A 26,941-nucleotide genomic window follows, 5' to 3' on the forward strand; every position below is an offset into this window, starting at 1 on the left:
CGTCCATATATCCCCTCTGGGGGCTTTCTAATAAGTAAACACTTGCTCTTGCAAACCACATAAATTGATTCACTTTCCCAGTGGTTCCAAGGAGTAGATGTTATTCTCCCTATTCAACTGGAAGGAAAACTGAGACTTCTGGATTTTTAATGGTATTGTCCAAAGCCACAAAGGAAATCATTTTCAGTGGCAGTAGCCGATCAAAGTAGTTTGGGAACAGTGACTGCTCTCACTGAGTAACAAATCTATAGTGTCTAAAGGGAGCATACCCATCCCTGCCTGCCAAGCTCCTACTCAACCTTCAAGACCCAGATCATATGTCACCTGCAGGAAGCCATCTGCCCACCCCACTACCTCCTTGAAGCTCTCAGACAACTGTAAATGCTTCTGTTATACATTCATCACACTGAAATATTGTTTCCCTGTCTCTTCACTAAAATTCAGAGCTTTGTTGGTGCAAGGTTTGTACCTATTTTGTCCTTATAACCTCTAGTGCCCAGGATGCCTAGGATATAGTAGGTACTCACTAAGTGCTGTTTGAAAGAATGACAACTCTTTCTTTCATCCCCAAACCTCCCTTCTCACCATGAAGCCAGGAAAGCATTCTACAAGAATGGTGGAGAGGAGTCATCCAAGATGGTGACATAGGAGGCTCCTGAGCTGCCTGCCCTCACAGATGCACCAAACCTACAGCTACACATGGGGCAGTGCCCTCTGATAGAGATCCAGAAACTGGCTGAGTGACTCCTGCATATCAGATGAATAAGAAAATACCCACATCAAAATGGGTGGGAAAGGCTGAGACACATTCTTGCCATAAACCCTACTCCTGGCACTGTGCCATACAATCAGGACAGAACCCCCAACTCACAGCTTCTCCCAGAAGGGCGAAGGGTTTGGACCCTACATCTAGCACCCCAACTGTAAAGACTGAGTGCCAAACACCTAGCTCTGAAAACCAGTAAAGTTTATGACTATGAGACCCACAGGACTATAGCAAACACAGAGGCAATTCCTACGGGGCACACCGCAATCAGCACATCCATCCCCACAGGACTCAGCATAGAGGGAGCAGGCAAAACCTCCCATCTTCCAGTCTTGCCATGAAGGAGGTTTACCTGCATACTTTGAAAGCTGCTTCCTCCAGGCCAGACTTCTAATTTAGTAGGCACTAGGGGTTGGCTGTAATCCTCCCCAAAGACCAAGGAAACACGAGGATGCCTCTCTCACCTTCTCCCTCTAATCCACCACAAGTTGCCAGTGTCCTCCTGGAAGGAGCTTGTGCACAAGTCTGCACCCCAACTAGGGGCTCTTACCCAAGGGATGGGTCTCTGATCCCTGGCCCTGATAGTCAAAGAGGCTTCCATTCATGAGTCCCACAGAACTGTGGCAAACAAAGAAGCAATTCTTAACTGGCTATCCCCACCCAGGGCTCAGCATAGAGGAACCAGGCAAAAAGATTTTGCCACACTATCTCCCATCTTTCCCTGAAAGGGGTTTATCGAAATACTTTAAAAGCTGCCACCTTAGAATAAGGCTTCCAATTTAGCAGGCATCTGAGGGCTAGCTGCAGTCTTGCCCAGAGACAAGGGAAGCCAGCAGATACCCTTCCCACCTCCCTTCAGCCTATTCCAATAAAAGAAGCAAGTTGCCAGTATCTCCTTAGAAGGAGCTTGTTCAACAGCAGGCTAGATGAAGTAGAAGAAAGGATCAACGAGTTCAAAGACAGGCCAGTGGAACTCATCCTACCAGGGCAGCAAAAAGAGAAAAAGAATTTTAGGGGCACCTGGGTGGCTCAGTCGGTTAAGCATCTGCCTTTGGCTCAGGACATGATCTCAGGGTCTTGGGATCAAGCCCCACATGGGGCTCCCCGCTCTGTGGGAAGCCCACATCTCCCTCTCCCCTTGCCTCTCCCCCTGCTTGTGAGCTTTCTCTCTGTCTGTGTCAAATAAATAAATAAAATTTTTAAAAATAAGAAAAGAATTTTAAAAATGAAGATAGCATGAAGGACTTATGGGACATCATCAAGGAGACCAATAAGAAATAATGGCTGAAAACTTCCCTAACCTAGTAAAAGAAACAGATATCCAGATCCAGGAAGTTCAAAATGTACTAAATAAGCTCTAAAGAGATCCACATCAAGACATATTGTAAATTGTCAAAAGTTAAAGACAAGAAGAGAATCCTAAAAGCAGCAAGAGAAAGGCAACTTGTTTTGTACAAGGGAATTCCCAGAGGACTGTTAGCAGATTTTTCAGCAGAAACTTTGCCAGCCAGAAGGGAGTGAGGTGATATACTCAAAGTACTGAAAGAAAAAAACTGCCCACCAAGAATTCTCTACACAGCAAAGTTGTCCTTTAGGATTGAAGGAGAGAGAGAGTTTTCCAGAAAAACAAAAGCTGATGAAGTTCATGACCACTAGACTGGCCTTAGAAAAAATGTTAAAGGGAGGTCTTCAAAACTGAAATGAAATGCCTACATCAAGAAACAACAACAAAAATCTCAAATAAACAATCTAACTTGACACATCAAGGAGCTACAAAATTAAGAACAAACTAAGCCCAACGTGAGTAGAGGAAAGGAAATAACAAAGATCAGAGCAGAAATAAATGACATGGAGACCAAAAAGATAATGGTAAACAACAATAAAACTAAAAGGTGGGGTTTTTTTTAAAGATAAACTAAATTGGCAAACCTTTACTAAGACTTACCAAGAAAGAAAGTCTCAAATAAATAAAATCAGAAATGAAAGGAGACAAAACAACTGATACCACAGGAATACAAAAGATCCTGAAACTACTATGAAAAATTATACACCAACAAATTTGGACAACATAGAAGAAGTGGAGAAAAAACATACAACCTACCAAGATTGAATCATGAAGAAATAGAAAATCTGAACCAACCAATTACCAGTAAGAAGATTGAATCAGTAATCAAAAACCTCCCAAGAGGGGTGCCTGGATGGCTCAGTCCGTTAAGCATCTGCTTTCAGCTCAGATCATGATCTCGGGGTCCTAGGACTAAGCCCTTCATCAGGCTCCCTGCTCACTGGGGAGTCTGCTTCTCCCTCTCCCTCTGCGTCTGCCCCCCACTCATGGTTGCTCCCTCTCTCTCTCAAATAAATAATTAAAATCTTAAAAAAAAAAAAAAACCTCCCAACAAACAAAAGTCCAGGATCAGATGGCTTCACTGGTGACTTCCAGCAAAAATGTAAACAGTTACCACCAATTCTTCTCAAGGACTTCCAAAAAATAGAAAGGGAATACTTCCAAACTCATTTTACGAGGTCAGCATTACCCTAATGCCAAATCCAGACAAGGACATTACAAGAAAAGAAAATGACTGGCCAATATCCATGAAGAACATAGATCCATAAATCCTCAACAAAATATTAGCAAATGCAATTCCACAATACATTAAAAGGATCATACACCATGATCAAGTGGGATTTATTCCAGGAATGCAAGTATGGTTCAACATCCACCAGTCAATACAATATATTAACAAAATGTTAAAAATCAATATGATGCATTAACAAAATGAAGGATAAAAATCATATGGGCATTTCAATAGATGCAGAAAAAGCATTTGACAAAACTTAGCGTCCATTCCTGATAAAAATGCTCAACGAATTATGTATAGAGGGAATGTACCTCAACATAATAAAGGCCATATATGACAAGCTCACAGCTAACATCATACTCAATGGTGAAAAGATGAAAGTTTTTCCTCTTAAGATCAGGAACATGACGACAAGGATGTCCATAACTTTTATTCCACATAGTACTGGAAGTCCCATCCAGAGCAATTAACCAAGAAAAATAAATAAAAGTCATCCAAATAAGAAAGGAAGAAGTAGCATCTCTATTTGCAGATGGCATGATATTATATACAGAAAACCCAAAAGATTGCACCAAAAACCTGTTAGAACTAATAAACAACTTCAGTAAAGTTGCAGGATTTAAAATCTATATGCAAAAATCAGACTTACAAATGGCCAAGAGGTATATGAAAAGCTGTTCAACATCATTAAACATCAGGGAAATGCAAATCAAAACCACAAAGTATCAAAAAGACAAGAGATAAAAAATGCTAGCAGGGGTGTGGAGAAAGGAACTTTGAAACACAGAATGGAGGGTTCCCAAGCAATTAAAATTAGAAATACTGTATGATCCAGCATTTTCACTTCTGAGTATATATTGAAAGGAAAGAAAATCATCTCAAGGAGACATTTGCATTCCCATGTTCATAGCAGCATTATTCACAATAACCGAAGTACAGAAACAACCTAAGTATCTGTCAACAGATGAACGGTTATGCAATGGGATATTATTCAGTCTTTTAAAAAGAAGGAAATTATGTCATTTGCAACAACATGAATGAAACTGGAGGGCATTATAAGCCAGACAAAGACAAATCCTGCATGGGATCACATATATGTGGAATTAAAAAAAAAAAACAAGTCAAACTCATAGAAACAGGGAGTAGAAAAGTGGTTGCCAGGGGGTCGGGGATGGCAAAAATAGGGGAGGGGTTGGTAAAAGGGTACAAACTTTCAGCTATAAGATGGTAAGTTCCAGTGATCACATGTATAACCTGGTGACTATAATGAATAACTGTATTGTATAATTAAAACTTGCTGAGAGAGTGGAACTGGAACGTTCTCACGTACACACACAGTAATATGTGAGGGTGGTGGATGAACTAACTCAGCGGAGGGAATGATTGCACAGTGTATGACACATCACATTGTCATGTTGTACACTTTAAATATCTTACAATTTTATATGTCTATCATACCTCAATAAAGCTGAAATTAGAACCACGATGTGGATAACTTTTCAGATGGAAAATATCTTTCATAGCAAAAGCTCAAAGAGTCATGTCTCTTCAAAGGCAAAAAATCTAGCTACTTGCTTTCATAATCGGGTGAAAGCAGAAATATATGGTAACTCTAAAATGTTCACTATAGTTTGTTTTACATAATAAAAAAATAAATAGTTTAAAAAATTTTAAAAGGATGGGGCAGTGACTTCAGGGCTGACTTTTGCCTTAGCCATCTTTTGAATCATAAGAGAAAATAACTTTGCCCACAATAACCCACTCTTCCCTCCATCTGCCTCCTAAATTAGAAGAATAAACCTCCATTTTGCCTGGGAGAAAAATAATAATGTACATTTGTATAGTACTTGTTTACAAAGCACTTTCAAATACACCTTTTTATTTTGAGCTCTTCACAACATTATGCCATAGACTTGGATTATAGACAAGGTATAAGGAGAGAGAGTGACCACCCAGGGTCATAGAGTTGACAATCTTTCTAAGTGGTGTCACTCTGCATTTTGAAAAGGGGATATGTGTACGTTACTGTTGGCTAGTGAAATACTGTACCACCGTGGCACTCAAATGCTGACAGGGACCAGACGATTAGTGTCCATGAGCGAAGTAGTGTCCATGAGCAGGTTCATGGACTTTCCTATGTTTTGATAAGGATGAAGATACATTTCATTTTCTTCTAATTTTCCAGCAACGGAAAAGCACATTAAAACAATTGCCTGCAAACACAATTGTACATAGCCTGTGGGGGTCTGAGCAAACCTGGAAAGACATAGGTCCAGTCAATTTTGCTAAGTAAAAATGGGGGAGCAATGTTACCAGATCTTCCAAACTGATTTATTCTATTTTTCAGTAGCTTGAAATTCATGTGTTTATGTTAAATATCCTTATTTTAAGTGTTGAGAACTAACTGCATAAAAATTTAAATACATCTCATTTAAATACGTCTCAATGAAGAACCAGCAGCACCAAAATTCCCAGCAGCTGATGTGGGGCGAGATGTGGCAGAGGGTCCACCACCAGATCCAAGGTGGTATCCATAAGTATCTATAGGTAAAATTTTGTCTCCAACCATTGTGTTACACCTTTTGTTACATGACTTTGAATCTGATTTAAACTAAGTCTTAATTTCTTATAATCAATAAAAAGAAGGAAAAAAGAGAGATCCAGTAAATACTTATAAAGCATCTACTCTGTACCATTAAAGTCTAAATTTCTTACAAAGAACCTAATTAAATAACTGATCCATGAAAAAAAAAAAGACTACAGGTATTTTGGATATAACATTAAACAAGATAGACCCAGCCTTTGATCTCATGAGGTTTATAATCTAGTGACATAGAAAAACAAATAAACAAATAATCAAAATACTATATGCTGAGAGGCACAATCAGGGAAGTTGAGGATGCTATGACATCTAGTTTTCTAAGACGTTCAAGGAATTGGTCACAGGAAGAAATGAAGCCTGAGACTGAGAAGATGAGCTATCCAGACAAGGACAGGACTTAAAGATGCTCTAGGCAGAGATGAAGTACGCAAAGTTCTAGAGATGAAGGAGAAGGGCATGTTCAGAGAAGTGAGAGCAGCTCAGTTTATGATCACGGCATAAGGTGTTGGCAGCAGTAGCAATAGACCGAGCTGGAGAAATAGGCAGAGGGTAGCAAATAAAGGGTTATATGAGTCATGTTAAGGACGTTGGAATTGGCACTGGGAAGGCATTAAATGATTCGAAGAAGATCGACATTGTCAGATGGGTGTTTTTGAAAGATCGCTAGCGGGGCTAGTATCTGACTCTTGGTTTCCGCTAAGGTCATGATCTCAGGGTTGTGGGATCGGGCTCCGCACTCAACAGGGAGTCTGCTTGGGATTCTCTCTCTCCCTCTCCCTATGTCCCGCCCTCCCCCCCCCGCTCATGCTCTCCCCCTCTAAAAATATATCAATAAATCTTAAAAAAAAGAAAAAGAAAAAGAAAAGAAAGAAAGATAAATCACTAGCTGCGGTAGGAGAAACAGTAGGGAACTGTAATAGTCTTCGGGAAGCAGACCCTGCGACCAGAGGTTTGAGAGCAGGTGTACTGGAGGGTGCTGTGGGGGAGCACTGTGCAGAGCAAAGGGAGCAGGGTTGGGCGGAGGGGGTTGAACGGTGGTGCAACTACAGCAGTCCTACAAGGTGCTCTGGAGCAGGAACAGTCCTTCAGAGTTGCTCTGCATCCCAGGGGCCAGGCTCTTGCACCCCTGTCACCCCCGATGGTCCAAGCCCAGGGTTGTGTGCTGTACTAAAGCCACGACTACTGAACGTGACCATTTGCTATCAAAAGCACTGCTGCTTAGATGCTCCAGCCACACAGGGCTCCAGAGCACACCAGGAGCTTTATTCCAACTGGTGTGCATAACTCTCAGCTGCAGAGCCCTAGACACCATCACTGTGATTCGCCTCTGGCTTGCGATAGACTCCTTGTGGTCTTTTCCCAGCACCGACAGCTTGAATACCGCGGGTGCATGGCCAGAGACAGGATGCTCGCATGGCAGCCTGACCTGCACAGCGCTTTGCAGCTCCGGACCCCCTCAAGGCTGCCAGTGCTCATCGGTCACCAGCACCAGCCTCCTTTATGGCCACCAGCTGGTGGGTCTCTACCTGCACCCCCCGATTTTAGAGTTTGTGTCCTAGGACCACTCCTGCTACCAACTGTCAGGTTCCCAGGGAGACAGCCTCTGTCTGAGACTTGCACACAGGAGGGTCTTGGGGAACACTGTCAGGAGCAGCACCGTGGGAGGAAAAGGAGGCAGGATTGAGCAGCGGGAGGAGGTGACACCGATGAGCTGAACAGAAGATGGGGTGGGGCTGGGAAGTCAGGTGGCTCTTGAGAGTTGTCGCCTCAAGGCAGGGGGGCCAGAGGCTGGCCTTCAGCATGCATCCATGTCACTGGATGTGGCCTGTCCCCATAACCACGAATGCTCTTTGAGGGAAAGGCCCAGGTAGCGTCTCAGTGAAGAACCAGCAGCACCAAAATTCCCAGCAGCTGATGTGGGGCCAGATGTGGCAGAGGGTCCACCATCAGATCCAAGACTAGAGAGATGGCTGGTGCACTGGTGAGGGCAGGCAGGAATACCGAGAGGTGTGGGGTTGGAGGTTGGGTCTGCAGACCTTGTCAGTGAGCTAGAAGACAGGATGAGAGAAGCAGAAGTTCAGGTCGGTGCTCGGATTTCTAACTTGGGTGGATGGTGGTGCCCTCCCTGGAGGAGGAACCGCTGGAGCAAAAGCAGAGTGTGCAGGGAGAGACAGCTCACTTTGGACATCTGAGAGCAGGTGTTCAGGGGGTGAAGGGATGGATGCATAGAGCACCTGCGAGGGGATGCCTAGGTTGGAGCCGAGGATGTAGTGTCCAGTCACTTACCCCTCAGCCATGGTCCCTACCCCAGCCTCCTCGGGTGTTCAGCCAGAGGCTGGGAGGGGTGCCTCCCTGGGGAGGAGAAGGAGACAAGGACACTCAGGAGAGCCTGGGTTCCTGGATCTGCTTTGCCTCCGTATCTCATCCCCGTTATCTCTCGGCCATTTTCTGCATTCCGCACAAGCACTGCCCCAGAAGTGGGAGCCAGGTGAACTTTATTCTCCCTGAGGTGCAGGTCCCAGTTATTTAGGAGCGTAGTTCCAGAATCACTCGCTGGTTTAAGTAAAGCGGCTTTATTGGTAACCACTTCCCTGAAGCCCTCGGGTCTGGACGCAGCCTGGTTAGGGCGCGGACGCCAATGACGGTGATGCATCCGTGCAGGTGCCCAGCGCGTGGCTCAGTGCACAGGAGCCGAGTGAGTGCCCAGACCCGCCAAGCCCTCTGTAGCCCGTTTCCCAAGTGCTTAGCCTGTGAGAGGTGGGCTCTGGGGGAGCGGGGCTGGTACTCACAAGAACTGGTTCTGATTTTCCCCACTTCCAGGCAAGTCACTCAAATTCTAACAGCCTTGTTCCTCGCCTGCCACATGGGGCCAGTAAGATCAACTGAGCTATAAATAATAAAATGAGAATGTGTGTGAATCATCTTGTACGTTGTAAAGTACTACAAAATGGTAAAACCTGGGCTTTGGGTATTTTTCAGGTTGAATGCTAAAAATGTCAGGCATTACAGAGAGAGAAAATGAAAAGACAACACCATAGCACAAAGGAAGGCATGCATGCACACACGTGCACACGCACACGCACACAGATCAGGTCTCTGTCTCTCCAGGGACCTTCCTGTCTTTCAGACTGCTTCCTTTTTTTCTGGGCCCATCACTCTAGGAAGAGCCCGCACTGAGCCCCTGGCTCAGTGGGGCTCTGAGCACTTCCTGGGGCTCTGCCTCTCCCATGGGATGGGGCCTCTCCCCTCTCTCTAGAAGCCTCCCCAGCCCGGTGTTCACAATCCGCCAGGCTACCTGAGCTCTCTTACGTCAGCCCCAGCCAGAGCTCAACCCTCCTCCCAGACACCTTCCCAGAGTCCCTGCATCCTCAGCAGTCCGGCTCTGGAACACCTCCCCAAGCAGGGGCGGGCTCACCTGAACAGGGGCTACCTCTATGGCTTCTGGATCCAGAGGGGGATTAGGAATGCCGGCCAACCTGCTAGAAAAGGGCCAGATGTAGACACCTCGCCCTAATTTGCTAGTCTATATCCTGTGTAACAGACAGAACCTCACACACACACCCCACATACACACCATGCACCCCTCACACCCCACATACACATACACCACATGCCACCCTCACACCCCCACACCCCTCACACACCCCACATACACACCCCACACCAGAGACTGTTTTTTTCTCCTCCCAAGGAGAACATTCCCGGGCAAGCCTCATCTCCTCTTCCAGCAGGAAGAGGGGGCACGGCTGCAGAGCACCCCATCATTCACCAGATGGCGCTAAATCCTTAAGGGAAAAGGTATTTTGCAAGAACCTGTGGCCAAAAGGAAATGACGAGGGGGCGGGAGGGGGGGTAGCATTTGCCCCTTTGGACGGACCACAGCGGCAGGAGAATCAAAGGACTGTCTTCACAGGAGCGGCATTTCCGCGGGAAGTGCAGATGTGAAAAACTAAGAGCTGACTACTGGCTGCTGCAAATCCTTCACTCATTGATGGATTAACAATGGGGGGATGTATATCGTCATCCACAGGAGGGTTCATTGACTATTTGTGGGGAAAAATGGTTCATCTGCTCTATCTGAATACCTCCCATCAAATGAAGCCCTTGCCCAGTGCAGGCACAGAAGGCCAGCACGTTTAAATTGCTCACTGCTGTTTTCCAAATTTTCATTTCATTTCTCTCAGCAAGAACCATTTGTGCATCTCTCGTCGGCCCGGCCTTGTTCTGTGAGGAGTCCAAGGCAAGGCAGAATGGTTCTGAAGTCAAACAGATTTGGTCTTGAAAATGAGTTTCAGCCACGGCAATCTGTAACGGTTGCTTTCTGTAACCCTGAGCGAGGCAGCGGAGCCCAACAGGTCTGGCAAACACTAGTCTAGCTGTTGATGTGAACGCATTTTTGGATTTCACCAACACTACACTTCTAGGTGTTTATTTATTTCTTTAAGTAAAGGAGATACCCATAATGTGGGTGGGCCTCGTCCAGTCAGTTGAGGGTCGTAAGAGCAAAGATGGAGGTTTTCCAGAGAAGAAGGAAATCTGCCTGAAGACTGTAACGGGAACCCTGCCAGCCTGCCCTACAAATACTGAACCGGCCAGCTCAAACAATCCCATGAGCCAGCTCCTTAAAATGAATCTGTATATTTTACACATGCATATATATATATCCTACTGGTTCAGTCTCCCTGGAGAATCTTGACCGATACGTTAGTTGTTGTCATTATTAAGTGAATCATGTAACCTCGCAAAGCCATGCTTCGCTCGTCTGTAATGTGATATTGTAAAATCAGGAAGATTTATTGAAATGATGCACGCCTAATGCCTAGCTCAGAGCCTGCCAAATCAGTGAGCAGCATGAGGCCCTTCTGTCCTTAACCATCCCCATCCCCGTGCCCACACTCTCTGTGGACCACATCAGGCTGGGGAGACAAGGCAGAACCCCTTGAAACAGCTTGTCCTCGGGCCCCACCCCAAACCTGATTCAGAAACCCGGCTGGCACTGCTGGGAGGACGCGCAGCGATTTGCGTTTCAAGGAGCCCTCCAGGTGATGCTGATACGTGCCAGGTCTGAGAGGCACTCTTCTGCTAATGTAAGCGCCACAAGGCAGGGATGTTTTGGTTTGTTGTTTGATTGTTTGTCATCCCTTTTGTTTGCTGATGCATCTCTAGTACCTGGGACAGTGCCTGGCACATCGTAGGCGCCCGACACTTGCTTACGGAATGAATAGATTTCTGTGTCAGCTACAGCAAAAATAATAGTCTGCTTTGTACCAGGAGAGCCTCACTTGACACAGAGGACAAGCTATGTGCACGGCTCTGACTTCCTCTTTGCATTAGTGGTGCTTACATATTCAAAATCCTGTCTACGTTGAAATTTTAGTTAATTACTTCGCTAAGCAAGCCATGAACTAGAGATCTTCATTATCAAAAATACAAATTAGCCTATCTTCCTTGATCAAGTGTAGATGATTCCCCATTTGTCAACTTGTAATAATACTTGAACACAAAGCACTTTTAAATGTCCAATATATGATAGCTATTAATAATAATCTTGCTACTTAATATTTATGTTGATCCATTTCTTCATCAATCTCAAAATAGGCTAATAGACATTCTTTGCTTTCCTTCTCCTCTGTGAAGCCCTTAAGGTCCCATGGGGCAGTACTATAGACATCTATTTCACTCCTAGCAGAAATCGCCATTGATATTGTCATCATCAAAAATCTTCTAAATTTCATTTGAAAGTGTGGCCTGTAAAGTTTGGAACTCAGTGGCAAGAGTGTGGCCTAGTAGCCTGTAACATGCCTCAGCCAGACACTATTACCTACTAGTACTCTTGAGTTCATATATATATATATATATATATATTCTGCATCTATATCTATATAGAAATGACTTCTAATATACTTATTTCTAATTTGAAATTGTACATTATTAATAATGATATATATATTACCCTAAAAGAGACAGTAATCCTTTTTTAAAATGTGAGAACAAAACAAATTTTGTTGTCACCTTTATGCCCGAAAGGTAAGGCAGTGTTCTGACTCACCAGCAGGGGGCGGACAGCTCACAAGAAGTGGCCTTCAACTAGAACACCTGTTAGACTTCGCGGGGACGCTGGGGAAGTCGGGAAGGCTACCGTCTGCAGAGGTGGGAGTTGTCAGTAATTATGTGGCAAGTGATATTATCTGGGCATTCAATTCCGATGAGACAGGTGACACTTCAAAGCTGGCATTCGCCTGAAAACACTCACGTCTGAATTAAGCCAACAGTGTTTTCAGTGATTAATGGCAATCTCATCCTTTCTGGAAAATAGATTTGAGCTTGACTTTTAGAATTAGGATTTACTTTTCCAAGTGTTGTCTAAACAGATGTCACAAATAAGTTTCCTAAAGCAGGAAAGACAACATGGATGTGAACAGTCTCTCCAGTTGTTCTAACTTAGATATATATTAGCAGCAACTCCTAGGCACAAATTTTAAAACCACTTGAGGACGCTTTGATTTACCTGTATCATTCAAAGGAGAGTTAAGGCCAATCCAGACTTTCAGCAGTCTTTTTAGTTTGTACAAACTCGCATAATCTGATATTCCCATCTCTGTAAACCGGAGATGGTGATGATGAAAGTAGTGATGATGATGATGAAGGTGGTGATGATTATGAAGGTGGTGGTGATGATGATGAAGGTAGTGGTGATGATGATGAAGGTGGTGATGATGATGAAGGTGGTGGTGTTGAAGAAGGTAGTGATGATGATGAAGGTGGTGATGATGAAGGTGGTGGTGATGAAGAAGGTAGTGATGATGATGATGATGAAGGTGGTGATGATGATGAAGGTGGTGGTGATGATGATGACAATGATGACAAATTAATAATGATTATGATCACAGGAAGCAGGAAGTTAGCATTCAGGTGTACCAGGCTTTGTACTAAATCCTTTGCCCGTTTATCTTACTGACTCACACCAACCCTGTGAAGTATATACCACACTCATCATACTTACAGATGAGCAGAGACTGAGTTTGGCCACCTATCCAGTTACACAGCAAGGAAAGAATGAAGCTGGGGCTTAACTCAGGCATGATATTTCAAAGCCCCAGTCTGAGCCACGTCTAATACAGATACCTCTAAATGTTCACTTAAAATTTTTCACCATATAGGGGCACCTGGGTGGCTCAGTCGGTTAAGCGTCTGCCTTCGGCTCAGGTCATGATCCCGGGGTCCTGAGATCAAGCCCCCATCGAGCCTGCTTCTCCCTCTCCCTCTGCCTGCCTGCTCCCTCTGCTTGTGCTCTCTCTTTCTGTCAAACAAATAAAGAAAATCTTCTTAAAAAAATTTTTTCCACCTTGTAAACAAAAACCATGGTTCCCTCTTGAGCCATAGATTGGCTATCAGGCCAACATTTTACCTGGCTAATGCAATTTTGAAGATATATAGGAAAATGCAGGAAATTGCTGTTTTTAGCCATCTAATATGTAAGAAGAGAGACTTGTCCCCTCCCACCCCCACCCCCGCTGCACACACACACACACACACACACACCGTCCTTTCTCTTGATGGGCGAACAATAAGTAGGCACAGAGGCCTGTGCCATTAACCTAATTGTTACACTGCCCTGTATGAGACACAGCTAATCACATGTAAGCGCAATAATGCTGAATCAAACAAAACCTTCACCTGCTAGCAACACAGTAACAAGGCCCTGCTTTGTGGCTCAAGACTGAAGTCATAACAGAGACAAAGTTAATCCAACCAACCAAGGGAGATGGTCCTCCAACTCCCTGCACCTCACAATCCCCCACACTGTTCTTAAACATTCAAGGCCAGAACGACTGAATCCAAATCTCCAGGGTGTGAGCACGAGAATCTATGTTTTTTTTTTTTAGGTTTTATTTATTTATTTGACAGAGAGAGACATAGCGAGAGAGGGAACACAAGCAGTGGGAGAGGGAGAGGGAGAAGCAGTCTTCCCCCTGAGCAGGGAGCCCGATGTGGGGCTCGATCCCAGGACCCTGGGATCATGACCTGAGCCGAAGGCAGACGCTTAACGACTGAGCCACCCAGGCACCCTGAGAATCTATATTTTTTAAAAAACTCTCCGTGGTCCTGAAGCCGTGGGCATCTGGCCACTGCTTGCAATCATTCCAGAGGGATTTGAACAACAGTATCAAAGATGCTCCTAAAGGCTGCTAAGCCAAGATGTGCTCATGTCCTTAGAAAGGGCTTGATAACAGCCCTTTTCCCTGGGAATTGTTAGTCAAGGGTCTAACACAAACTGTCACTTGGGCTCTGATAGCCCACTAGAAGGATGTTCCCGGACTGTGTTACTTGGTTCCCCGATGTCAGTTAGGGCTGTAGCAATGATGTCGGTCTCTGGCTGTCCTTCTTCCGTGTGGATCCAACAGGTGAAGCCAGGAAGCAGCAAGAGTAACTTTGATGTGGTGCTGTGGGCCCCCCGAGGGCCTTCTCGGTGGCTCTGTCCTGCCCAAGAGGAAGGAAGCCCAGAAGTGTACGGTGCGGGGGGGGACACTCAAAGGTAATAAGGACAAAGAGAAGGCATTGGCTTTGGCAGTTGGGGTCTCACTCATGTCCTTTCCAGAACGGTTTCAAGAGGCCACGTGGAAGTGAGAGCCAGACAGCAGTGGCGGCAAATAGCAGAAGAACCGGCGAGCGGTCATGAAGGAAGCGGGAGCGTGAGGGGCTCCGTGGTGCTGGTTTGGGAAGCAAAGGTTTCTCCCTCTCGCCTGCTGGCTGCTCATGACCTTGTCATGGCCTTCAGTCCCTTAGTCCTCTTTGTAGCATGTGACATCTAGCGAAAGAAACAAATTGTAGTGGCGAGAACATGATATGAAATCAGAGAGCTCAGGGCTTCCATTCTGGTTCTGCTGCTCATAGTCTGCATGACCTTGGGCAAGTCCGGTAGTCTCTCGAAGCCGCGGTTTCTGCAGCAGAAACAGTCGATAACCAAGGGAGGCTACAGTTGCTAAATCAAAGATGGCCATAAAGCCCCTAACACAGAGAGCACCCTTCCTAATGTAAGAGCAACATTATCACTGTTTCTTCCTCAAATCCTGGCACTCCTGGCTCCAAGATCCTGGAGCAGCCAGCTTCCCCTCCCTCTGCACCTGCGCACTGCAGACTGCAAACCCACCCCCTTGCAGGTGTCACCACTCGGTTCCTAGACACGGTTTTGTGTTAGCCCACACTGAAGTCGTGTTCATGGACTCAGGGGGGGAACTGGCCAAAGGACAGGAGGGCGAGCATTTGAGGAATGCAATGCCGTATCATTTATTGGGAAAGGATTCTGCAATACAGTTGCTTAGTTATGCACAGGACTGCTTAATGCCTGGGGGCGGGGATGGGGGCAGGGAAGGCAATAACCTCAGCCACCAAAAAAAAAAAAAAAAAAATCATACCTTAGCAATTTTCTACAAGTTAACTTCTAATCCTCCAAGGCTCTAAAACACCTGGGCCCTAAACAGTGGTCAGCAGGTAGTTAGAGTTACCTCTCCCAGGAGACAGTTGGCTGACTGTCAGGCAGGCTTCTCAGAAACTCCTCTCGCATGAAACTAAAAAGCATTTCACACAGTCACCATTCTGCCTTGTTCCAGAGGTGCTGGGGGATTTCTCCTGCCCCAGGCTTTCTCCTCCTGTCTCTGATGATTACACGTGGGCATCTCCACCACCGTGTCCTTGGCGTCTTGTCTCACGTGTGCTCCTAAAGCACCTCCGTAGCTTCAGGCATCTGTCTGCAGAGTGGGCACTGAAGTCTCTTGACCCCCACCTCGGGTCCCCACACCTCCAGCTGCCACAGGGATTTCTCCACCGGGCTGCCCAGCCAGGGACTGGACACCGTGGGCCAGCAGCAAATCCTTTCCCCATACCGCGTCTCCTTCCCATGAATCACTCCTTAATTTGATAAGTGTCCCCACTCTAGTGCAGGGGGACTGGCCAGCGTCAGTGAGAGCCTGCCCCCATGCTGCTCCAGGCTTCAGACCGAAAGCCCTCCCCATGCTTCAGATCTGTCTGTGGCTCTGCATTGGCTCTTGAAGGACCACACTGCAGTGGGAGCATGGAGGCTTAGGAAGCAAACAGATTTATGTCTGTCTTTCCAGCTACATCTTCTTGGGGAGGTGATACAACCTTTCGAGGCTCATTTTCTTCATCTGCAAAAGGAAGGATAGCATTTGCATTATATCTTGTGTGGGGTTATTGCAAGGATTAAAGGTGATAGATATAGTGTGTTTGGCACATAGTAGGTTCTCAATAAATGGCACCTCTTATTATAATAAAAACTACCTGTTTAAGACCATTTACAGTATGCCTACAACTTTCTGTGTTTCACCGGTAAAATAATGTCTGTGTCCCCTAACACTACAGGCTTCTCTGACTCTTTTGCTGGTTTGCACATGACACCTGGAGCCCTCCTGAACAGGTGCCCTCCTTCCGTTTCCTGCCCTGTTCACCATGATGGTTTATATTAACATTCATCACACCCCTAGTATGTAGTCAGGCCATTCCCTCTGTCTAAAGTGGCCCCATTACCCCCCTCTTTATTTATTCAAATTCTGCCCATCACTTGTGAAAGCACCTGCTTGGATAGTCACTTCCATTGAGTCTTCTCCACCCTTCCAGAGTCCTCCATGCGCCCTATTCCAAAAGACTCCTGTATTCTTCCCTGGTATCACTCCTAAACACCAGCTGCTCTCGTAAAGGGGCATATCACTGCTTGCATCTTATCACCCCACTGGATTTTCACGTTCCGAGACCAGAAGCCCGGTTTTCCAATGACCCTTGCCGCCGAGTGCTGTAGTCACTGGGTCAGTCCGTCCAGTGGTTTGGAGTGCCCGTTATGAGCTCAGCCAGCACTAGGTACTGGGAAAAGGATGCTCAGGGATGCATGTTGGGCGGCATTTTCATTAGCCTGTTTTGAATGTGTCTGCTCTGAAAGTTAGGTCTGAAACCACAGAGCTTGTGACTTCCTCTTTTCACCTTTGCATCCCTCTGGGATTATACCTGATGTTATTATTTCAGATAGAATGACTTAATACTCATTCTCTCCCCTGACTTGTCTGAAATCTAATCTCATGGGTCATGCAGCCACGACACCTAAATATTGAACCATGAAGGACTAAAGCCATAACTTGACATTTTACCAGTTTGTCAAACTCTCTTCTTGTTGATCAGATTTGGTATCCAGAGTTTGTAACAAAATCGTGTGTTTGTTTGTATGTGGTTGGGGTTGATCACTAGCCTCTATTAATTGAGAGATTTACTGTATCATCCCCTAAATTTATAAAATGTGATGATAATCTAGCCATCTTCTTTGAGCTGATTGGTGTCACGGATGCACCCCTCACAGACAGAGCCTAGAACTGGGTTCCTAGTTCTAGGGACCAAGGTTCTCTTTTCTCAGATTCTCTCAGCTCTGCTCCTTGGCCAGTCCATTTTGTGTTTCTTGTTCTTCACCTCCAGATACAATATAGTAGGCCTTGCTCCCCAATAACAAGAGCGGACAAGAAGTAGGGAGTTACAGCAACCAGAAAACGTATGGTGATCCTCCACGGAGGGAAGCGTCAGCCAGCCAATGAACCTTCCCTGAGCACTCGCTGTGTATCAGGCAGAGTTCAGGACACCAGCCCTGCTGCTGGCAGAGGAAACCCTAGATCGGATGGTTAATGAGCACAACACCCAGTGATCTATCATCCCAACCAGGATACTTCTGAGACAGAAGGGCATTTTATAATTTCACTAGGACAATAGATACAGACCAGTTTTATCCTAGGTGTTTTAAAGGATAGGTTTTTTTTTCCTCAGGTGCCCGAAGCCCAGCAGATTAGGAAGTGACTGCCATGGAAAAGATAGTATGTTCCTCCCAGATGCAGATCCCGGGAGGAGGGGCCGGTGACACCCTGCAGGGCCACTCGGGGGTCGGGGTGGGGGGCACCGGGGCTGGTCTGGAGGCAGAGGGAGCAAGGAAAACATGGACAGGAACCTTTACTGTGGTTTCCATGGGCAGGAATGGGTGAGGCAGGGCAAACGGGCTTTGGATCAGCTGGTTTGAACAATTTCAGTGGGCTCTGGGGTACAGGAGCTGTCCCGAGGTGTCTGGTACCTGGCCCAGGTGTGATTAGGACAGGGGAATGGTGGCCAGGAGTTCGAGAGCCCATTAGAGGAGGTGCCTGGGGGTGCAGGCTCTGCACTGGCTGGTTTGCATGTGAAGGGCATGCTGGAGTTGTTTGCTGTCTCAGGGGATTAGCTAGCCCTGGGAGGGGTGGTCCCTCTGGTGTCTGTGAGGCCCCACAGGTCAAAGCATCAGAATAAAATAATGTCGCAGACACAAGGCAAACCAGGACGCACGGTCACCCTATCAGTAGGAGAAGTTTGTCCTCTGTGCCCCCTCCCGCCACCCCTCTCGGTACCGCATCCGCCCATTGGCCTGTCTGGGGCCCTTCTCCCCCTCAGCATCCTGGGAAAGCCCCGGGTCCCTTTGCAGCTGCCCATGCTTAGCCCAGGAGGTGCCAACCTAAGGCTCCAGATCCTGACTGGCCCCTCAAATGAGTAATAGAAGTTTCAGTGTCTCTAATGCTGTAGAAACTGTCCATGCATTTAAAATAAAGAAGAGGTATGCTTTCTCCCATTACGCAGAAGTCTTCAAAACCCGGAGTCTGGAAAGGAAATGCTGACAAAGCAAAACCTTGAAAGTGAAAACAGAAATTGCTGCTCTGGCATGTTCCTTTCGCCTCTTCTACCATGAATCAAAACCTCCTTAGCTACCTCCCACTGCGAGGAGATACTGCAGGCGGACTGGCAGATCCATCTCCATTCACTCTAGTGTGCAAATGGTTACACAAGAAGTATTCTGTTACTCCTTCCAGGTGTGGAGTTTGCAGTACCCTATCCCAAGGGGATGGGGATGCTGGGTGCACAGCCCTTTGGGAGCAGCCCTCGGCATACCTGCTGGGTTTCAAGTCCCACTCACCCTGTCCTTATTCTCCATGCTCTGGGGATCAGAAAAGAAAACAGAGAAAACTGGTATTTTGAGAGGAAATTATTTCTCTTCGCATGCCATAATTTTTATCCTTCTCCGAAAGATCAAGCATATCAGTATAAATCCAGTTTTCTGGTTCTTAATTATCCTTCAATAATGTGCTATTGATAGTCTCTGAGGCTTCTTGAAGTTACTCTCTGAATCTTTTTCTTGGGCGGAGCATAATATCCTTTGTCAAAATAAACATTTTATTCACCCAGCTGAAAATGCTTTTTTATTTTTAAAGATTTTATTTATTTGAGAGAGAGAGAGAGAGAGAGAGAGAGAGTGTGTGTGTGTGTGTGTGTGTGTGCACGAGTGGGGGACAGGGTGCAGAGAGGCAGAAGGAGAGAGAGAAGCAGACTCCCAGCTGAGCAGGGAGCCTGGTTCGGGGCTTGATCCCAGGACCACAAGATCATGACCTGAGCAGAAGGCTGACGCTTAACAGACTCAGCCACCCAGGCACCCCTGAAAATGCTTTTATTTTGGCAACATGTCAAACCTTTATATATGCACATGTCCAGAGGCAGAAACTTCCACCCAGGGAAATTCTGCTGAGAAATCCTCATGAGAAGTACAGACTCCTCTATAAGAACATATATCTCAAGGTTGTTTAGGCTGATAAGGAGCCATCCACATTTTGTGATTGAGGAAACTGGATGCATTCAGACCCTGGAAAATAATGAAAACTAAAATTCTATACACACACACATATATACATCTACAAATGATATGGGGAAAGGTTCATGATGTATTTTAAAGGAAAAAATGGGCTGCAATAAATAATATGTATAGTACATGTAAAATTTTTAAAAGACTGAAAATATATGCATAAAAATATAGACAGGATTATATCTGGTGAGGGACTGCAGATGATTTTTATCATTCTTTAATCCTTTTCTTCATCTCTCAAAATTTTCTTAATGAATATGTACATTTTGAAATGAGATTTTGGAAATGTGCCTTTAAATAGTGATTGCAATCATATAGTGGTAGCAAAAATGAGAAAATTAGAAACTTATTTTACTGTAATTTCCACATACATATTTAAATTAACATTTGGGTTTTAATATGAAAATTAAACATATTATATATGTACATACGTAATATATTATAAAGCGGTATTTTAAGCACACACAATTTAAGGAATAATGATTTTCAAGAAATAAAGTGAACACACGTGCACGCTGCCCACCATAAGAAACAAGAGCTTCAAGTTGACCTCTGACATTTGGCTGTGAGCCCTTAACCAGCCCGCCTCCCTTGTGCCCAATGTGACCACTGCCCCACATTGTCTATGAATCACCTTCTGTATGTCTTTAGATTTTTAACATGCCTTTATGTTTTCTTGCTATCTAATGAGTGTTATTTAAAAGCACCTATACTATTTTATCACAAATTTGTGTTTTAACTTTATATAAAAGAAATAATATTGTATAGTTTTTGCAACTTGCTTTATATTCCTTCAACATTATGTTTTTGTTGTTTTATGACACTCAGTGTGCTGATGTGTATTCCTGAGTCCGTTCATTTTGAAGACGGTGTGGTATTTCATGGTTATAAATATGCCACAATTTATATTTCCAGCGAACTGTAGATGAACACATGGGTTGTTTATAATTTCTTGCTGTTACAGCCAGGATGCTGTAGACATCCTTGTAACCACCTATCTCCTGGAGCAGGGACTCTGAATCTGAGATGCAAGAGTTCATGAATAGAATTCAGGGGTCCATTAACCTAGATGGGAAAAATTGCATTGTATTTCCATTAACTCCTTACTAAAATTCAATATTTCCTTCAATTATGAACACTGACCATAAACTAGAGTAATTTTAGCTACCTGTGACTCAATCCAATAGAAGTTACTTATGTTTTCATATCAAGTTACAGTTGTTGCAGATACCCTAAAACATCACTTAGGTTCATCAGAACCTCAAAATAATGGTAATTTTACATCAACCAGTAGATCCTGCTAACAACACAACACATACAGTACTATGCCAAAAAATCTATTATTTAATAACGATATTTCAAGATAGTTGGCGTTCTTTGAATTTTATATTTTGCAATTTAAAACATTCTGGGAACCATGGTACAAAAAGAAAAGTTAAGAACCCCACTCTAGACGAGGGGCAGGTATGGTAGGTCCAGTAATGGCCCTTAATAGATAGATGCCCACACCCTACTTCCTGGCCCCTAGGAATATGGTACCTTACCTGGCAGAAGGGACTTTGCAAATGTCATTAGGGGGTGATTCCTAGATGATGCAACTGGGTCCCATCTAATTGCATGAGCCCTCAAAAGAAGGGAACCTTTCCCAGATAAAGTCAGAGAGATGGGGTGGAAGAAGAGGCAGAAGAGAGTCAAGCATAAGAAGGACGACTCCTCCATCTTTGCGAGATTGTTGAGGAAGGGAGCCAAGAGCCAGGGAATGCAGGCAGCCTCTAGAAGCTGAGAATGACCCCCAGTTGACAGCCAGCCAAGAAACAAATCCTCAGTCCTGCAGCTGCCTGAAGCTGAATTAAATGAATGAACATGACTGTTCTGATAAAACTTTATTTACAGCATAATGGCAAACCAGATTTGGCCCATGGGCCATCGTTTACCAACCCTTTCCCTAGATTACAGTCCACTTCACACCTACTATGAATACCGAGCTATTTGCAGTCATTTCTGCCACTTTATATTTTCTATACCTTTCTATATTTCTATATTTCCATTTCTTGCCTTCTTTTTGATTTTTTGTTTGCTTTTTCCATTAATTCTATTTTTCCTTGTTTAGAAGCAAAATACTTTCTCTGTTTTTAATGATTACACTGGAAATTTAAATATGTCTTAATGTAACAAAGTTAATGACCCTCAGCCTAAATAATATAAGCACCTAGAAGCCACTGAATTCTTTTACTTATATGCAATTCTTATCCAGTGTTTTAATTCTACCTTGATATTTTTAAACCAGTAAAGTGAACATGATTTTGATAGTTTTATATAGTCAATATTTGCTTTGATTTACCCACACAGAACCATTTTCTTTGCTCACAGTTGCTTCTTTTGACTCAGGTCTTCCTTTGGACTTTATCCTATTTGGTTGTTCCTTTAGTGAAGGTCTTTTGATGAGAAATACTCTGTATCTTATGTCTGAAAGTGTTTTTATTAATACTTATTTTGAAAATTATTTTTACTTATATGTCATTCTAAGTAGACTGGTACTCTTTTAGTACTTTGTGGATATTATACTACTGTGTGCTAGCATCCATGGGTTAAGAAATCTGCCATCAGAATAATTGTAACCTCTCTGTAGTTAATCTGTTTTCTTTGCCTCTCTGTCTTCAATACTGTTTCTCCTGCATGCTCTCTATTATCTTGGTCTAGAACTCTAGAGAAGTGTTGTACCTTCATGCTCCGTCCCCACTAACTCTGACTTTCCTTTTCATATTTTTTACTGTTTGCTCTCTGATCTGAGTCTGTGTAATTTCTCCAGCTTCATCTTCCAGTTCACAAATTCTCCCATCATTTGTATCTAATTTGCTATGTAATCCATCAACTGAGTTTCTAATTTTAATCATTGGTTTCTTTGTTTTCAAAAAAAATGCAAAAAACAAAGAAATAGGTTTCTTTTTCAAATCTGCCTGGTTAATTATAATAATCTCTTATGCCTTTACCAAATTTCTCATACTTTTATTTCTTTGAGCATATCAAACATACTTATTTTGTACTCTGTATCTGATCATTCCAATATCTACTGCTGGTCAGATTCTTCAGTTTTGTATATCTGCCACTTTCACTCATGATAGCTTGTATAGCTCCTGTACTAGGTAACTTTTTTATTGTGATCTCAGGCTCTTTGGAATTTTATTTGTGTGATTTTTTATTTTTTTATTTTTTGAAGTTTGGCTTTTTAAAGTGTGTTACTCTATAGAAAATAGTTTTCCTTCAGCCAGGTTCCTGGGTATGCTACCAGAGTATCCAGAGTATTTTGAATTAACTTCCTAGCTCAGGTTCTTTTTATCTAGCTAATCAGTAGTATGAATTCTTTTCACAAAGCCTTGTGTATGAGGCTTAGTGGTTAGGCATTCTCAGAGAGGCTTTGTCTCCCCAGTCTGCCTCACCATAAGCCTGAAACCAGCACAAAGCTTTATTAAGTCTTTATCAATTCTCTCTTCTGGGAAGATTTTTTTCCCCTAGTCCATCAGCTGAGGAGGTCACCCCTCAGGAGTCTAGGTTGTCTGTGTGTAATGGGAAAATTTGATTCCACTTCCACCTGCTCTGGCCCAGGTTTTCTCTGTCTCTACTCTTGGGGTCTGTAAAAAGCCAGACTCTTGGCAGCCTGAGACCAGGAAAATAGCCCCATCACAAGCCCCAGATTCCTCCCTCCCTTCACCAGGAGGATTTTCTCTTTCTTATTCTAGCCAACAGGGATTTCCTTTCCTTTTCTACCAGATCAGTCATGCATTAAGGAAAGACTTTTCTTCCATATTTCATCCATCATTTTTAGATGTGGAGACCAGGGAGATATTGCACTCAGTGTCCAATGTGCCATGTTGCTGAAAAGCGACAATTTGAAATTAGTTTTTAGTAAGTAAAGTATATTTGTCTCTGATCTAGATGCCCCAGTAAACTATTTTAAAGCCTCGCTTTAGACTTACAAGCTCCTGAACCTTAAAAAGAAAATCTTGGAACATATGGTTGGGGGATGTATTTGCTGTGTATCACTGAGGATTAGGCCCACACGCGAATCTGAGCTGAGCTGATTGGAAGATGTGTACATAAGATCCAAACCTACTTACTAAATCTTGCAGCCACTCTCATTAACCACAGCTTTATCACACTGCACTCTCAGCCACGAATGGCCTGTAAATTGTCCCGGGGCCAAAGGAAGTTCTCATACCTTCTTAGGCATTAAACTTTCTCCATTACCTCCTAACAAAGTATTAACAAATCAGAGGACACCCTCTGAGTTATAAAGGAAGTCTTTTTTGTGAATGGGATTTCTTTAATAGAAAGAAATTTGCTTCCTCACTGCAAGAACCACCATCAGGATGCACCCCATTGCCCCACCTGGTTCTTGGGGTCTTATTCCCAGATGATTATCATGTTTGTGTCTCTGTGGGTTGTGTCATGCCTTCGTTCACTGAGTTATAATATGCTGAGTGCCTACTGAGTACCTCCTAGGGACCAGGCATTATGCCAGACACTGGAGGTGTGAGGAGGACACAAACGTGATCTCGGCTCTGGACAAATTCACTTTCTATTGGAAATAACGGAAATGTAAACACTAATTACAAAAAAAGCACTTAATACTGCAAGTGAGGTATAAACACAGTTATTTATGTCCTGATGAGCACCGGATGATGTATGGAAGTGTCGAGTCACTATACTGCACACCTGAAACTAATATAACACTCTATGTTAACTACACTGGAATTAAAATTAAAAAATAGGTAAACACAGTTATTTGCGTCATAATACATTGTTCTCTTTTTGAGATATAATTGATATGTAACGTTATATTAGTTTTAGATGTACAACAAAATGATTTTATATATATATATATATATATATATATATAGTGAAATGATTACCATAAGTTTAGTTAACATCCATCACCATACAGAGATACAACCTTTTTTCTTCTCATAAGAACTTTTAGGGTCTACTGTCTTTGCAACTTCCAAATATATACTACACTATTGTTAACTACTTTCATTCCCCAAACCCACCTCTGGCCACCATCAGTCTGTTCTCTGTATCTGTGGGTTCAGGTTTAGATTCTGCATATAAGTGAGATCATATATAGTATTTGTCTTTCTCTCTGACTTACTTCACTTAGCATAATGCCCTCAAGGTCTATCCGTGTCGTCACATAGGGCACAAAAGGCAGGATACTGTTTTCCACAGCGTCTAGGCCAATTTACGTTCCCACCAACAGTGCACAAGAGCTCCCTTTTCTCGACATCTGCCAACACCTGTTCTCTTGTCTTTTTGTAATAGCCATTCTAACAGGTATGAGGAGACAGCGCATCGTAGCTTTGATTTGCATTTCCCCGATGGTGAGAGATGTGGAGCACCTTTTTATGTACCTGTAGGCCATTTGTAGGCCTTCTTTGGAAAAATGTCTATTCAGCTCCTCTGCCCATTTTTTTCTTATCAGATTGCTTGGTTTTATTCCTATTGAGTTATCTGAGTGCTATATATATTTTGGATATTCACCTCTTAACAGATACAAGATTTGCAAATATCGGGGCGCCTGGGTGGCTCAGTCGTTAGGCGTCTGCCTTCGGCTCAGGTCATGATCTCAGGGTCCTGGGATCAAGCGCCACATCGGGCTCCCTGCTCTGCAGGAGGCCTGCTTCTCCCTCTCCCACTCCCCCTGCTTGTGTTCCCTCTCTCACTGTGTCTCTCTCTGTCAAATAAATAAATAAAATCTTAAAAAAAAAAAAAAAGATTTGCAAATATCTTCTCCCATTCAGCAAGTTGCCTTTTCATGTTGCTGATGGTTTCCTTTGCTGTGCAGAAGCTTCTTAGTTTGAAGGAGGCCCACCTGTTTATTTTTCCTTTTGTTGCCTTTGCTTTTAGTGTCTTTACTGAGACTGAAAAACTTTAACATTTTAAAAGTATTTAGAATCTGATAGTGAAATGCTAAAAGTTGGATGCATAACGCAGGGTGGAGGATTCTGCTCACCAGATTCGGCACCTTCCCTAGGGACCTCCCTGCACTGGGGTGACCAGATGATGACTATTTACTACAGCTGTTATCACTCTCATCCCTTAGAAAACCTGCTAAGCACGATGATGCTGGGCAGAGTTTGATTCTCAAAGCACAGTGCTATGCGTTAGAAACTGTATGTCAGCATCTCTGGTTTGGGTTTCCATCCTTCAGGTTTTCCAAGTTTTTTTTTTTTTTTTTTTTTTTTTTTGAGAGAGAGAGAGAGAGAGAGAGCGCATGCGCACACAAGCAGGGGGAGGGGAAGAGAGAGAAGACAACTCCCCGCTGAGCAGGGAGCCTCATGCAGGACTCGGTCCCAGGACCCTGGGATCATGACCTGAACCGGAGGCAGAGGTTTAACTGACTGAGCCACCCAGGCGCCCCCAGGTTTTCCAAATCTTTACATTTAATGGGCACTGATGCTGCCATATCCAATGTAAGCATTCTGAACCTGGCACTTGACCTTTATTAGTTACCCAGAGGCCTCATTTGTAAAATAAGTTTGGTATCTTATTAGAAACCCCACTATTTTCTCTAGGTTATTGGGAGGAGCAACTGAAGTAATAGAAGTCAAAGTGTAAAAAATAATGTTATAAATTTCTAAAGTATTATCATTATTATTTTTGGAGTAATATCAGAGTATTAGAGCATTTTATGTTATTTGAGTCATTTTAGTAGTTTCTTAACATAAAAATAGCTCTGGAGATACTTTAAAATCGTTATTACAAGTTAATAAAATGATTTGCATGCTCATATTAATTTTAAAGCATAGAAGAAAAAAATTTTCTTTGAATACTCTAGAGGCCAAAATGGAAGGATTCTGTTTGGATTAACATGTTGGAATATATTTAAATATAGACTAGACTACAATTTTTTTGTACTGAATCCAAAAATATACCATTCTTTTTCTGCCCATGTCATTCAGTACTGAAGTAAGCTTAAGAGATTGCAGTGTCTGAGTGATTAGACAGGAACAGAATGAATTATCTCTGTGGTTGCATGAAACCTCTCCTCCTCTTCATGCTAAGAGTCAGGAATAACTCAGTTCTATAACAATAATAATATTAGCAAACATTTCTGAGAGCTTGCCCTGTGATAGATCCTGAGGTAATTCATATTATCACTTAACAACGTGCATCAGATACTAGTTCCAAGCCTTTCAAGAAATTCACTCAACCCCTGCTACCCCCAATGCACTAGGCATTGTTTATTTCCATCTAAGAGATGAGAACGTTCAGAGAGGTGACAGAGTGTCTTA

At 43.6% G+C, this 26,941-nt stretch overlaps 1 protein-coding gene across 1 annotated transcript in view; it reads left to right on the forward strand.

Annotated features, from left to right (window-relative positions):
* The window catches only part of PRKN (parkin RBR E3 ubiquitin protein ligase), a 1,305,872-nt gene that overhangs the window by 1,271,028 nt on the left and 7,903 nt on the right, over window positions 1-26,941 (forward strand).

Source organism: Zalophus californianus, chromosome 7 (genome assembly GCF_009762305.2).
Source record: "Zalophus californianus isolate mZalCal1 chromosome 7, mZalCal1.pri.v2, whole genome shotgun sequence".
NCBI classification, from domain to species: Eukaryota; Metazoa; Chordata; class Mammalia; order Carnivora; family Otariidae; genus Zalophus; species Zalophus californianus.